The 12,153-nt window shown below is 32.8% G+C and overlaps 1 protein-coding gene across 3 annotated transcripts in view; it reads left to right on the forward strand.

Moving 5' to 3' along the window:
• LOC150109181 (uncharacterized) overlaps positions 1 to 12,153 on the forward strand; it is a 648,231-nt gene that overhangs the window by 78,315 nt on the left and 557,763 nt on the right. The gene's annotated exons all lie outside the window — the stretch shown is intronic.

Raw genomic sequence — 12,153 nt, forward strand, 5'->3', positions numbered from 1 at the left:
CTTATTGTTTTGTACTTTCTTTGGTGAAGCTCTAACTCAACTGCAGAGTGATTAAATTAATTGCTCATACTTTTCTTATGAAATTTCTCATCTCTATATTTCTCATAAAAACCGAATACGCAAATTATAGTAATTAACTCCCATAAAAAGTCATTTTTTGATGTGAGGTACCAATTATACGAAGATACCTAGTTGTATAATTTCTGCAAAATTAAAGAAACCGAGATTAACAATGGCTGAATTCATTAAAATATGCAAGAAATACTAAGGGGCACCAAATAAAGTTGGGAACAATGCTGAAAAAGGTGGCATGCACTACTGTATAGATTCATTCCAGAATATTACGAAATGGAGTAAATTCCACCACCTCGGATTTCATTGTAGAGCTGCTGTGTACAAGCCTATATCACACAAACAATGCTCGAGTTCTGATATAGAGCTGTACATGATTGATAATTATGCATCACGAGAAAAATCTGGGAGATGGAGTGACGAATCACAGTAAACATTCTTTCAAATCAGATGACCGTGTTCGCGAATAGTGTCTGTTGAAAAAATATTATTTATCAGAACTGTAAATTTTTATCAATAGCGTTTGTTATTTATCAGAATATACATTTATGATTGTATATTCTATTAAATAAGAATCCCTGTTTGTAACACTGTTATTGTAATACACAAGACCCAAGAAAATAAATATTCAACGTCAACTCGAATTCTAGGTAATTCTTAGTTGTTTATATCGTAAACATACTATAGAAACGAATATCTAACTATTAACATAATAACACGTCATAATGTATCCTGACATTGCCTCAAACACTATGTTGCTACCGCAATATAGTGTTTGAAGAAATTAAAGTGCAAAGGGTAGCCTGGCTAGCACAGGTTTGTATTTCGTATATATCCCACACCTTTGGGAAGCATTAGGCTTGATTTTAGGAAGAAACAAACGTAAAAATTCATTACAGGAACTGATTGACCGTTTGCACAAGAATGGAATAAATAGAAATACTAGTGTGAGGTTATCAACATTGGTATTTGATAGATATGCTGATTAAGGATAGGCTATTAACTAGATAGCCAGGCCGGTCCAGGGGCTGGCCTGGCTGGCCGAGTGATTAGCATACCCGCCTCACAGCCAACAGGCTGTCGGTTCGAATCCCACGTAAGCATGGATGTTTGTTATGTCCTCTCCCAATATGGAATTGGTTCACCATGGGAGCAGTAGACCCAAAACCTCCCAAGAAAGGGTAATCGGCCTTCACCTGATAGTGGGTAGAAAAAATAGACTAAAATTTATTTATTTTTTTATTTATTAACTGGAGCTTTGAGAAAATAACTTTTTGTACAACATCAGGTGTCCATATATTTCTGGACACCCGATGATATCAGACAATTTGAAATCTTGCCTTTGCCGTTTTAAAGCGTTTCTATGTGTATATATAAACTACAACTAGATGCAGTATACCATTGAAGCAGTAATCACACTTCACTTTATTTCCGATTACTTTATAGAGTATGTTGCGCAAATAACGAGGGCTAGAGAAGAGATTAGCTGCCCGAAACTCGTAATTTCCGTAACCACTAAAGCATGTTAACGACACGTTCAGTGTATATTTCATAGGAATAGGGTCTGAATAGTGTAACAACTAACAATAAGCTCACTAATTAATGGTTGTTTGAGAACCAAGCAAAAATGTACTAATTACAATTCTGTGATAATTAACACTAGTACATAATAGGCGATATCACACATTTGCACCCACATACACTATGACAAATGATGAAAATATATCGCGTATTACAATCTCTTTCTGGTTTTTAAATATGACCAGATTAATTAACCAGTAATGTTTCTCTGTCATATGAACAGTTTTTACTTCACTGCTAAGTTTATTGATAGATAGTAAGGAACGGGAGATATAGAATTGGATATGAATGGATGACGAAAACGGAGAAAGAACTGGAGTGAGTCTTAAATATTAAAAAGTGATACCATGAAAGAACAAGTAAATCAGTCCCGTGAACACATTCGAATTTACAGCCATGGATACTTACGATGATATGTGGAAGAGATAGGGTCTTCATCACATATATCGCTCGTAGTTAATCATGGTCGTCAAGCTTCTAGATCGGAGATGGCTCTTGAATGGGGAAATCTCAATATTAATCAAAATATTCATTTTATAATTTCATGATGCTTTTTCATAACCGATATTTACTATATTTTAAAACGTCTGCACTTTTTTTATTATTATCATTCTTGGTGAATTTAATAATATAGTGCAGAAGACCAAAATCTGTTATGTTCAATTATCTTGGAGTATTAATGCATTTTCAAAAATTAACCTTTGGTTTTTTGCATTACTGTTATTGTTTTACCGTTAGCAGTGATAAAAGATCAAGTGATCAAAAGTGTATAAATTATAAAATCAAGTACGTTGGAACTTCATTGTCTCTTGTTTAAGTATAATGGTTATTCCCAATACATGGCATCGTTTGATGCGAACTTAATTTCCATTTCTATGAAATACTTTTTTTATATCCTTATACTAATTTTTTTCCTTACTTTTTCTTTTTTCCTTTCTTTAATCTTCCATAATTCATGAAAACATTTTCTTGGTGAAATCGGTTTTCGCATATAAGAGCACTAAAAAATAAAATTGCAGAAACGAAGCTTATTACAAACGTAAACTCTTGCCAGTTTCAGGCAAACTTTATCACTTTTGACTGTAAATTTGATGCTTCTATCGGAGTAATATGAAGCGAGAGTTACGAGTTTTCGAAATTGGTTGCTTATTCAACCAATAGTAAGGGATTGGAAACTTCAAGTAACAATTGCTCCAGTTTGAAAACTATGATCAATCTAAATTACAGTTAAATTCTTCAAGAAAAGAGAGGAGAAAGGATAATCGTGAATAGATTTTGATTTGAAAGATTCTATGTTTATCAGTTTTGACGATGAAATTTAAAACACAATTTTTTACTTCCTGTTTTCTTGATTTTTTTTCTCCGCTTTACTCTTTCTGAACAATTATTTCAGTAAAAAGAAGAGCAATTGCATTAGCTCAAAACGATAGCTGAAAAAGAAATAGTTTGGCGTATACTGTAATTATATTTAAACGTTGAAGCGTTACATTTTTTGTGTAAGTTTACTGACTGTATTGATGAAAACTGAATTTTTTAATGAGAATGGGATGAATTGGTTTCTCCAAGGATAACGTTGGAGAATACTTAGGATTATGACTATAAGTTTGTAAATAAAAACTCACACTAACAGTTTTCCTTTTGATTGAGAGAACTTGTATAATTAAAAAATGATCCACTGTTTTATGAATCTTTAAATGTTTCATACCTTTACCCTGACGAAGCTCTTAGTCCTGTCTACTTTGTATTGTGCTGCATACTAATTCTGCTCCCACAATGCCAGTGGACTGTTACTGTATGCATGACTCCCCGGATTTTGAATCGCTTCATTTTATGATTTTGTTATTGCTTTTGTCCTTTTGATTACTTCTAAGATTGATGGGGGATAATATTAGGGATAGCGTGAACATGCCGACTATATGTATAGTGTCCGCATATTCTTTCGTGTATTATTCAGCTGCTAAAGCGTTTTGCTTTTCAATAACAGGAAAAATAAATAAAGTGAGCATAACTATACTGCAGTTCTATATTTTATTTTATTTACTCAATGAAATATTTAATTTATTCCAGGTACGAAAGGTAACTAAATAATTACATTTGATCGATTAATGGTTTTCCGTGACGTAACTTTGAATCACCGTACAACAATTATAATACATTATACCACTCCGTGCATCTGTAGTGCAGTTGTAGTTTTATTCAAATGGAAAATTTACTTTTTTGAGGCCTATAGTTGTGGGTTTTTTAAACAAAATGGCATTTCAGATTAAATGTATGATGGGCTTATGTGCATTCGAAAACACTGGGATTAATATGGACTTGCATCTTCAATTTTTTTTCTGATCTTATTGTTCTGCATTGCTGAATTATACCATTTATGATTATCATCATCATTATCATCACACACTTCAAGGAAAGGGCCATAATTGGGCATGTGGAAGGGGGCCTAATTATGGTGGCCCGTTCCGCGTAAGTCTCTTTAATGAATGACCTTCTTTTTCCTGATATCGTATAATGCAGAATTTGTTTGAATAGTATTTATGTTTTCTATTATTCGTTCTGGATTTAATTCATTATTATTTATTCATTTCATTTATGATTAAGTAGGTTATATTTTGCGTTTTACTCATAAATGTCATCCAGCTATTAATCTTTGCTTATTTTATTGTCCAAATTTAATTTCTATATAGTAAAGTTATTAAAGCTAGCGTATTACATACTTTCAGTCGCGTCTCCTTTTGTACCAGGTTAGGTTTAAGCACAGAATTTAATACATCTCTTATTTTAGGTATTTTGTAATTTTCATATATTCGCCCCTTTCATCTTCATATGAAATCATGTATTCTAAATATGTAAAAGTTCATTTGGATCCAGTTGGAATCTTGACCTTTAAACACTATTGTTTCTGTTGAGATCATCATTCTGAAATCTTCGGCCATTTCTTTTACAGCAAGATAATCTTCTTAAAGCCAATGCCTATGGCTTTCTAAATCTTCAGAATCTGTAATTATCATCTAGTCAACAAAAATGAGTAAGTTCAAATTCACATTAGACGACAGTTTAATAACTTGATGTTTTTTTTTCTATTCCATTTTATTGTTTTTTAATTTAAATTTAAATATTAGAGTTGCATATAGATGACATCCTTGTTAACCCCCCACACACACACACACTCTGGTTTATTTCTCTCCAAGATGATAATTTAGAGTTCAGTTGTATCTGTATATCATTATCTTTATTTTTTTCTTCTTATCTTCAAGGATTAGGCATTAGCCTGTTCCGACTGGTCTTTCTATCTTGCAGCTGGTCTTCTTCTCTCTGCTTGGTCTATATTTACTCATTCTGTTTTGGTAGCTGATATCTTTCCATCCTAAACAGATGTTCTTTACATTTCTCTCTATATTTTTTTATCTTTTCATTTACGTTGTAAATATCTAGCTCTTTTCTGATGTCTTCATGCTTTATATGTTATATTTTGTGCACCCTTTGATTGCTCTTAAAAATCTCATCTCTGCAGCTGGTATTTTACATTATTTTTAAACAATATAAAAATAATGTAACACCATAATAACTATTAGAATGCTATTTGGTATTTGCCTTTATTATAATATCAAATAAAGTTTGTTCAGCAGGAAATTCCATTAAACGAATGAAAAAGAGCAATAGCAATTCCTATTCATAAAAAGGTAATAAAGAAGACGTAAAATTATAGAGGTATATCACATCTATTAATTTTGAAAAAGCATTCCCCGTTCCCATTCATTTCCGTCTCCTATCTAGGATATTGACTACCATGATGTGACTCATGGTTATCTACGGGCGTAACTGCATATGGTGAGGACCCTATCTCTTTCACATATTATTGCCATAAGTATTCATGGCTGCAAATCCGTATGAGGTCACAGGGTCAGTTTGCCTGTCCTAAAGGACGGAAAATCTGAGGTTTCAGGTGGGAAAAAACCATTTACCTCCGTATGAGACCGGCTAACTCACCTTTAGTCGAAAGAGACCAGATGAAGATTCCTCATGTCATAAACGGGAATCGAATGCAGGTCGTTCCTATCAAAGGGCTTCATCTATACCGACTGAGATACGGAGGACCAGAAAAAGCATTCGATACGGTAAAAAGTAACATTTTCTTAATGTATTACAAGTATTTTTCCAAATCTTATTTATACATATTTATATAATTCTGAGCTTAAGCTTGAACGTAGAAGTAATACATGTTTTGAGTAAGTTCACTCACTCTGTTGAATGAGAATAAAGTGAATTCGTTTCTTCAAAGATATCGTTACAGGACTGTAACCAGTTGTACATAAAAACTCATACGGACAGTTTTCTCTTCAGTTGTAGAACTAATATAATTTAAAAAATGACCCGTTGATATTTTATCAATTTTCAGTTGTTCTCGTACTTTCATCTCGACGAAGCTGTCTTACTCGTATATTCTACTTTATATTGTACTACAAATGTATTCTGCTCCCTGGAAACGCTTGTGAAGTGGTACTCTATGTGTAGAATTCGCAGTTTTTGAAGTGTTTCATTTCACTTTTGTCATTAATTATTACCATTACCCTTGTCCTTTTGATAGTGAGTATTTCGATATAAGGGAAGCATCTTAAGTTAGTGTAAATGCCAGTCATATACCCTTATTTCTCCTATTGGTTAAATTTTGAGGAAGGCAACTCCAGATACTTTATGGTAGCATGCCTATCACTGATCTACCCATCACCAGTCTAATAACCTGGCACAGGGAATTTTAGATAAAATTCTTTATATGTTGCTGTTGAGATCAGAATTTTGTATTCTTTCGAATTTGGATCAACAAAATTTGGACTGCTGATGGATACATACACGAAATATAAAAGGCGAGTCGGTGTAAAATAGAAATATGTCGATATGGATAGAGAAAGTTCCATGGAAATACAAGTCAAGGTAAATAGTCGATCAATACTAGCATGACAAGAGAATTATAGTAAATCTTACTAGTTCTGAGTAGATACAAAATATTGAGAATGTTTCAATTGAAAAATAAATTGTTACTGCACAACTTTTGTATTACTTTGTGATGAACTTCGGTTGTTTTATGGAAGATTTTGGAATAGTGCCCATCTGTTTTATGACCTTCTAAAGTGTCTCAATTCTTTCTTTTTCAATAATATCTAAAGAAAACATTTTTGCCAGCTCTATATACTCATAACTTTTGACACGACGCCGCTCAGTCTAAAATAAACAAGTGCACGTAAAATGGTAACATAAATTGGGCGCTGCTTGTTATCTTTTTCTTCTTCACTCACTCTCTCTCTCTCTCTCTCTCTCTCTCTCTCTCTTTCTCTTGGATCGTTTCTTTAGTAGCAGAACATGGGCGCCAACCGAAATAGCTAGTCTGGTCTACATTCGAAAGTACAGACGAAATTGAAGACCTATTTTATTGCTCCTCTGTATAAATCACAGCAACTGATGGACGTTAGTTTAGAGATTAACTTATTTTAACATACTAGTGAACCGAAGCCAAGATAATAGGATGCAACCGCATAATAACAAAATGAATATGAATTATTTAAAAAACTCCGAAAGATCATTAAAACATCATAGCTGCTGTGTGTTTCACCCTTTTTTAAACTTTGCGATTTTATTCATTTAATTTCAATAACAAAACATACTATGCCACACCCTATGCAACAGTACGTTTTATTAATAAAGTGAATTTTATTAACGAATAATCTCGCAAAACATTTGAGTATAATATTGATAGTTAGATATTTAAATTCTCTCATAACTAATTTTAGTGATAAAATCATGCAACTGATTTAAATTTCAGTTTGCATAATAGCCACACAGTTAAATAAAATGCTTTATTTTAATCTTTCATTAATCGTGACATTTATTTATTTATTTATTCATATGGAGTTTCCTCCCTTTTCTCCCCCGTTCCTATTGGGGCGAGTTGAGCCCCCTCATGGGGGGTTAAGTATTTAGTAGATCCGTGTGTGTTCACGGGGCCGGTTTGCCTGCTTGCGGGATGAAAAACCTTGCTGTCCACGCCCAAGACCGGCTAACTTGGCTATGGAAAATCCTTAAGCTCCTCACGTCGGCGACAAGGATCGAACCTAGGACACTCATTCCGCAGGCATATGGTTACGAAGCGCATAGCCATTAGGCTAACCGCTCGGACGGGGTGTCTGTTGACTTCTTTCCAAGTAGTATATAATAGGAAACTGTAGATGTAAGCTGAACGGGAGCACTAAAATACGTATAAATAAAATGTAAATTACAAACAAACATAAAATGCATATTTAAAATCTCAAATAAATAATCTTATATAAAATTTAAAAATTTGTGTGTGTGTGTGTGTGTGTGTGTGTGTGTGTGTGTGTGTGTGTGTGTGTGTGTGTGTGTGTGTGTGTGTGTGTGTGTGTGTGTGTGTGTGTGTCTTGCGTGATACTCACACAACTGTAAAAAAAATGAAAAAGTCGGAGTTTTCTGAGAAATAACCGTACTACCTCTCTAGACCGGTAACTATTTTCCATTGAAAAGATCTAGAAAAAAGTTCTTTGTATACCCTGAACAGAATTTTCCATGTCTTTCTATGCCACTCTACTAAGGAACGGATGGGGATAGAACAGAGAGAGAATTCTGTTAATTATTCCATTCCTAATGAATCTCCGTAGCTCAGTTGATATAGACGGAGCCCTTTTGTCGGAAAGACCCGGGTTCGGTTCCCGTCAGTGACGCGATGAACCTTTATCTGGTCTGTATCGACTAAAGACGAGTTAGCTGTTCTCATACGGATGTAGGGTTTTTCCACCCGAAACTCGGTTTTCTCGTCCTCAGAACGTGCAAATCGACCCGTGAACACACGCATCTACACACATAGGACACACACCAGCAGGCATAGGGATAACCACCTTATCCTTGAGTTGCTGTTGCGAAATCCAAGAATACTTGGAAAGATCGTGGGCACTTAAGTGCCTGTTAGGACCACTGATAGGATAGGATTCCATTCCCAATATTTATCAATTGGCAGTAGCTACATTTCTATTCGGATATAAATATGAATTTGGATAATTTCATGCGGTTTTTATTCTAGATGTATTTAGGTCTCCATGTGGAAGGCAGAAAATAATAATATGGTATCAAGTATGACGATTTTTCTTCAAATAAACGAAGAATCCGTTTGTTCAAGTTTTTGTTTTCTAGCTTTAAGTGGATTTTCTGTCAGTATTTTTTGTTTGAAAAAAAAAAGTGAATATATAAATATCTAATATAAATATTCTGACGAAACGCATGAATAATACAAAACCGGCTGCTTCATCACCACCAGTACATTAGAAAATCAGAAATACCAAACGCTGCCGGAAAAATGATTAAATATTTACATAACGGACTGTGAATATTCCTAACTATTCCGTAGGCGCTTTAAATTATTCACTTATATGAACTTGTAAAGATACAGTCAAGTTCGGTCTAAATTGCTTCTTGTCACCATTATTTGAATTTCCAGTTAAAATGTTCCTAGTAGTCTATTGGGGAGTGCCTGTGACGTTCTTCCTTCAAATAACTGTCGTTATTTGAACAAGAAGTATGAATTTCTATTTTGAATGTGATAACATAATAACATATGAATTTGCTCTACAAACTAGTTCTAAGGATTCTACCATGTATATATATTTTAGAGCAATATATATCTTCTATCGCAATTGCTATTTTTACGTGAAATGCCTTTAGTGTACTCTAGTGTCATGTATACTGTATAAATATATAATAATAATAATAATAATAAAACAGGCTTAACGTTTCTTTCTGCAAACGAAAAGCAATTACACGAGTATATAATAAACAAGTACGTCACAATTAATGCTATTCGAAATATAATGCATATTTTGATTTCATTTCAATAACAGTGCAAAAATATAGAATAAATCCTAATAAAAATTACAAAAGCTTAAATAAGAGTGTTAAATGTAAAAAATCACCTGCATTATTCTCTGTACGGGTTTTTTTTTTGTAATTTGTAATTTTTTATCATTAATAAACTTAAAGTTATTTGCATCAGGAAATTCCCAGTTTATTATTCTAACATTCATTTAGTCTCAAATATTCAAATATCACTCATAATGTTCACGTATAACTGGAGATTTCTAATATATATGACTTTTATCTTTCTCAAGCGAGCTTTATTTCGTAGATTTCAATTTTAGTTCTCCATTTTTGGGAAAGGGGGAGCGGGATATTTGAATGGTATTAGCCTCTTACGAAATCTTTAAATTAAACTTGCAAATGACATTCACTTGATTTTAGCTTCGATATATACACTAATTGCAGCAAGATATTTATAATACAAATTATGAATAAAAACTGAAATAACCGAAGACTAAAAAAAAAGTAAGGGGATTTAAAAAACATGACTTCCATTTAATTTTAAATCTCTTGAGGTGTTGACTAATAGATGAGGTTCTCATACAGCGTATGCTGTGCTGTTAATTCACTGAGTTTTAGTACTTAATTAATGTACCACATATATTCAGAAGCGTAGAATTCAAAAAAATACTGAGTCAGATTATATAGTTCCTCCGAAGTTACGCGCTTGCGAAGCAGCGCGAATCCATCAACTATTGTGCATTTGATTAATGTCAGCATTCTCAGCAGCGATGGCTGTTAATCTTGCTAGATTCATGCGCCAACGCTTTGCTCTTCTTTTTTTTTTTTTTTTGGTTTTATTAAATAAACGTCTTAAGCAGCCCACATAGTTAATTATCCATTCCTTTAATAATTTTTCGAGTTTTTCTCCTTGATTTTTTACGGTTCATTACACAAAATATTATCAAGAGTTTGAGCAGTTACGAATATGTTTCAATTCCCCTAACGAATACTTATTTCCACTATTTATTGACAGATAAAAGGGATAACTGGAATATTTCTCAACAATTCATATAGCAGTGTTACTATATTAGTTTTAATAATTAGTTTAAAATGTACTACTTTTAGAAATTATCTTTTTTTTTTAAATAGGCAATAGAGAAATACACTACCTTACAATCCACTAAGAAACAAAATTCAAAGGGCACGAAGATTTATTTTATTCTTTTATCTTTTATTCCTATATGTATATAATTTTCATCCGATAAGTAGCTAAGAAGGAAGTAGGATTCTGTTGACATGTTTCTTGATTTTTAATCTGCGTGAAAAAAAATGTGAGTGTGAGGAGGAAGGCTGTTCCAAATAATATAATAGTGAAAGCGGTGGAAGAAACGCTTGTAAGTTTGAAGCCTGATAGGAAATGGATGTTGAGCAGCAACTACTCGATACAGGCTTAAGGAAAATGGAGGAATTATGCTGGTTATTTCATTAGGCATTGCCAAAAAATAATTCCTACAGAAGAGGCATAGTGACTGAAGCGAGTATGTGAGAAAGTATGTCTATTAATGGACTGTCCTCTTCTGGTTAGCATCAGGCAATTTTCGAAAAATGTTTCATGGCAAATATATATGTGTTGTCATTAATATTTAGAAAATAATATTTGATCTGTAATCAAATACTAGACATTCATGATGGTACAAAATTCTGATTGTTCAAAGCCAGTTGAGGACGGTGTTCTGGTGAAGTCAAAGTATGCAAATGTTTTGTCAAAATAGTGGAGAAACATTAATCAGTTAAGAAATTCCAAACTCCAAACCCCATCATTAAATGTTAATGGTTTTGCATTTATTTATTCCTGTGTTTCTATGGTATATGTTGCAGTAAGAAATATTACTAAATTATTTAATTTTATTATTTTATTTATTATTATTATTTTATTAATATTTCGATGTTAACCAAATACTGATCATACTGAGCAATACATTTTCATTTTTTAATTTATTTTAGTCGAGCGTGCAGTCACATTATGAAAGTGATAGAGAAAGTTTGTGACAAGCTATTTTATTTCCTAATTTTTGCTTGCACTAACTTATGCGAACTTATTATATATACTTTAAAGGACAGATGTTATTTATATGAAATTAACCTTGGGAGGGAATCTCTATGAAACCATTGTTTTTCATAATTTGCATACCCGATTTAGTAAAGAAATTCGTTCACCTTGTTAATTGCTAACAGACAATAACTATATTGTCTGACAATTTGGATGCTGATAAGAATGTAACTATTGCATGTTTTGTGACATCTGGAATCCAAGATTTTTAACAGCACTGCAAAATTCCTCTATCAAATGTTGATAGTTTTTTGTTTTTATTTTTACGAGCAAAATCTAGAAATCAGAAATTTAAATAATGCCCATTCATCTGATTTAACAGGATAAAATTTGATTCGTCTTCGAAACTAATTTCATGCAAAAGGTGTCCAGCATTTTGGATTAAAAAAAAAGAGATGCCTTCTTTGAGATTTGCATTACGTAGTCTTGGAAACTTTATCTTTAAGTAAATAAAAGCATTTTTAGACCAAACTTTTAATACTTTATTAGAACGATTTCATGTGTAATCGAGAATGAAGTATTGACTAGAA

The sequence above is a fragment of the Typopeltis vanoorti genome, chromosome 2 (genome assembly GCF_054136105.1).
Source record: "Typopeltis vanoorti isolate ZY-2024b chromosome 2, IOZ_Tvanoo_1.0, whole genome shotgun sequence".
Taxonomy (NCBI): Eukaryota; Metazoa; Arthropoda; class Arachnida; order Uropygi; family Thelyphonidae; genus Typopeltis; species Typopeltis vanoorti.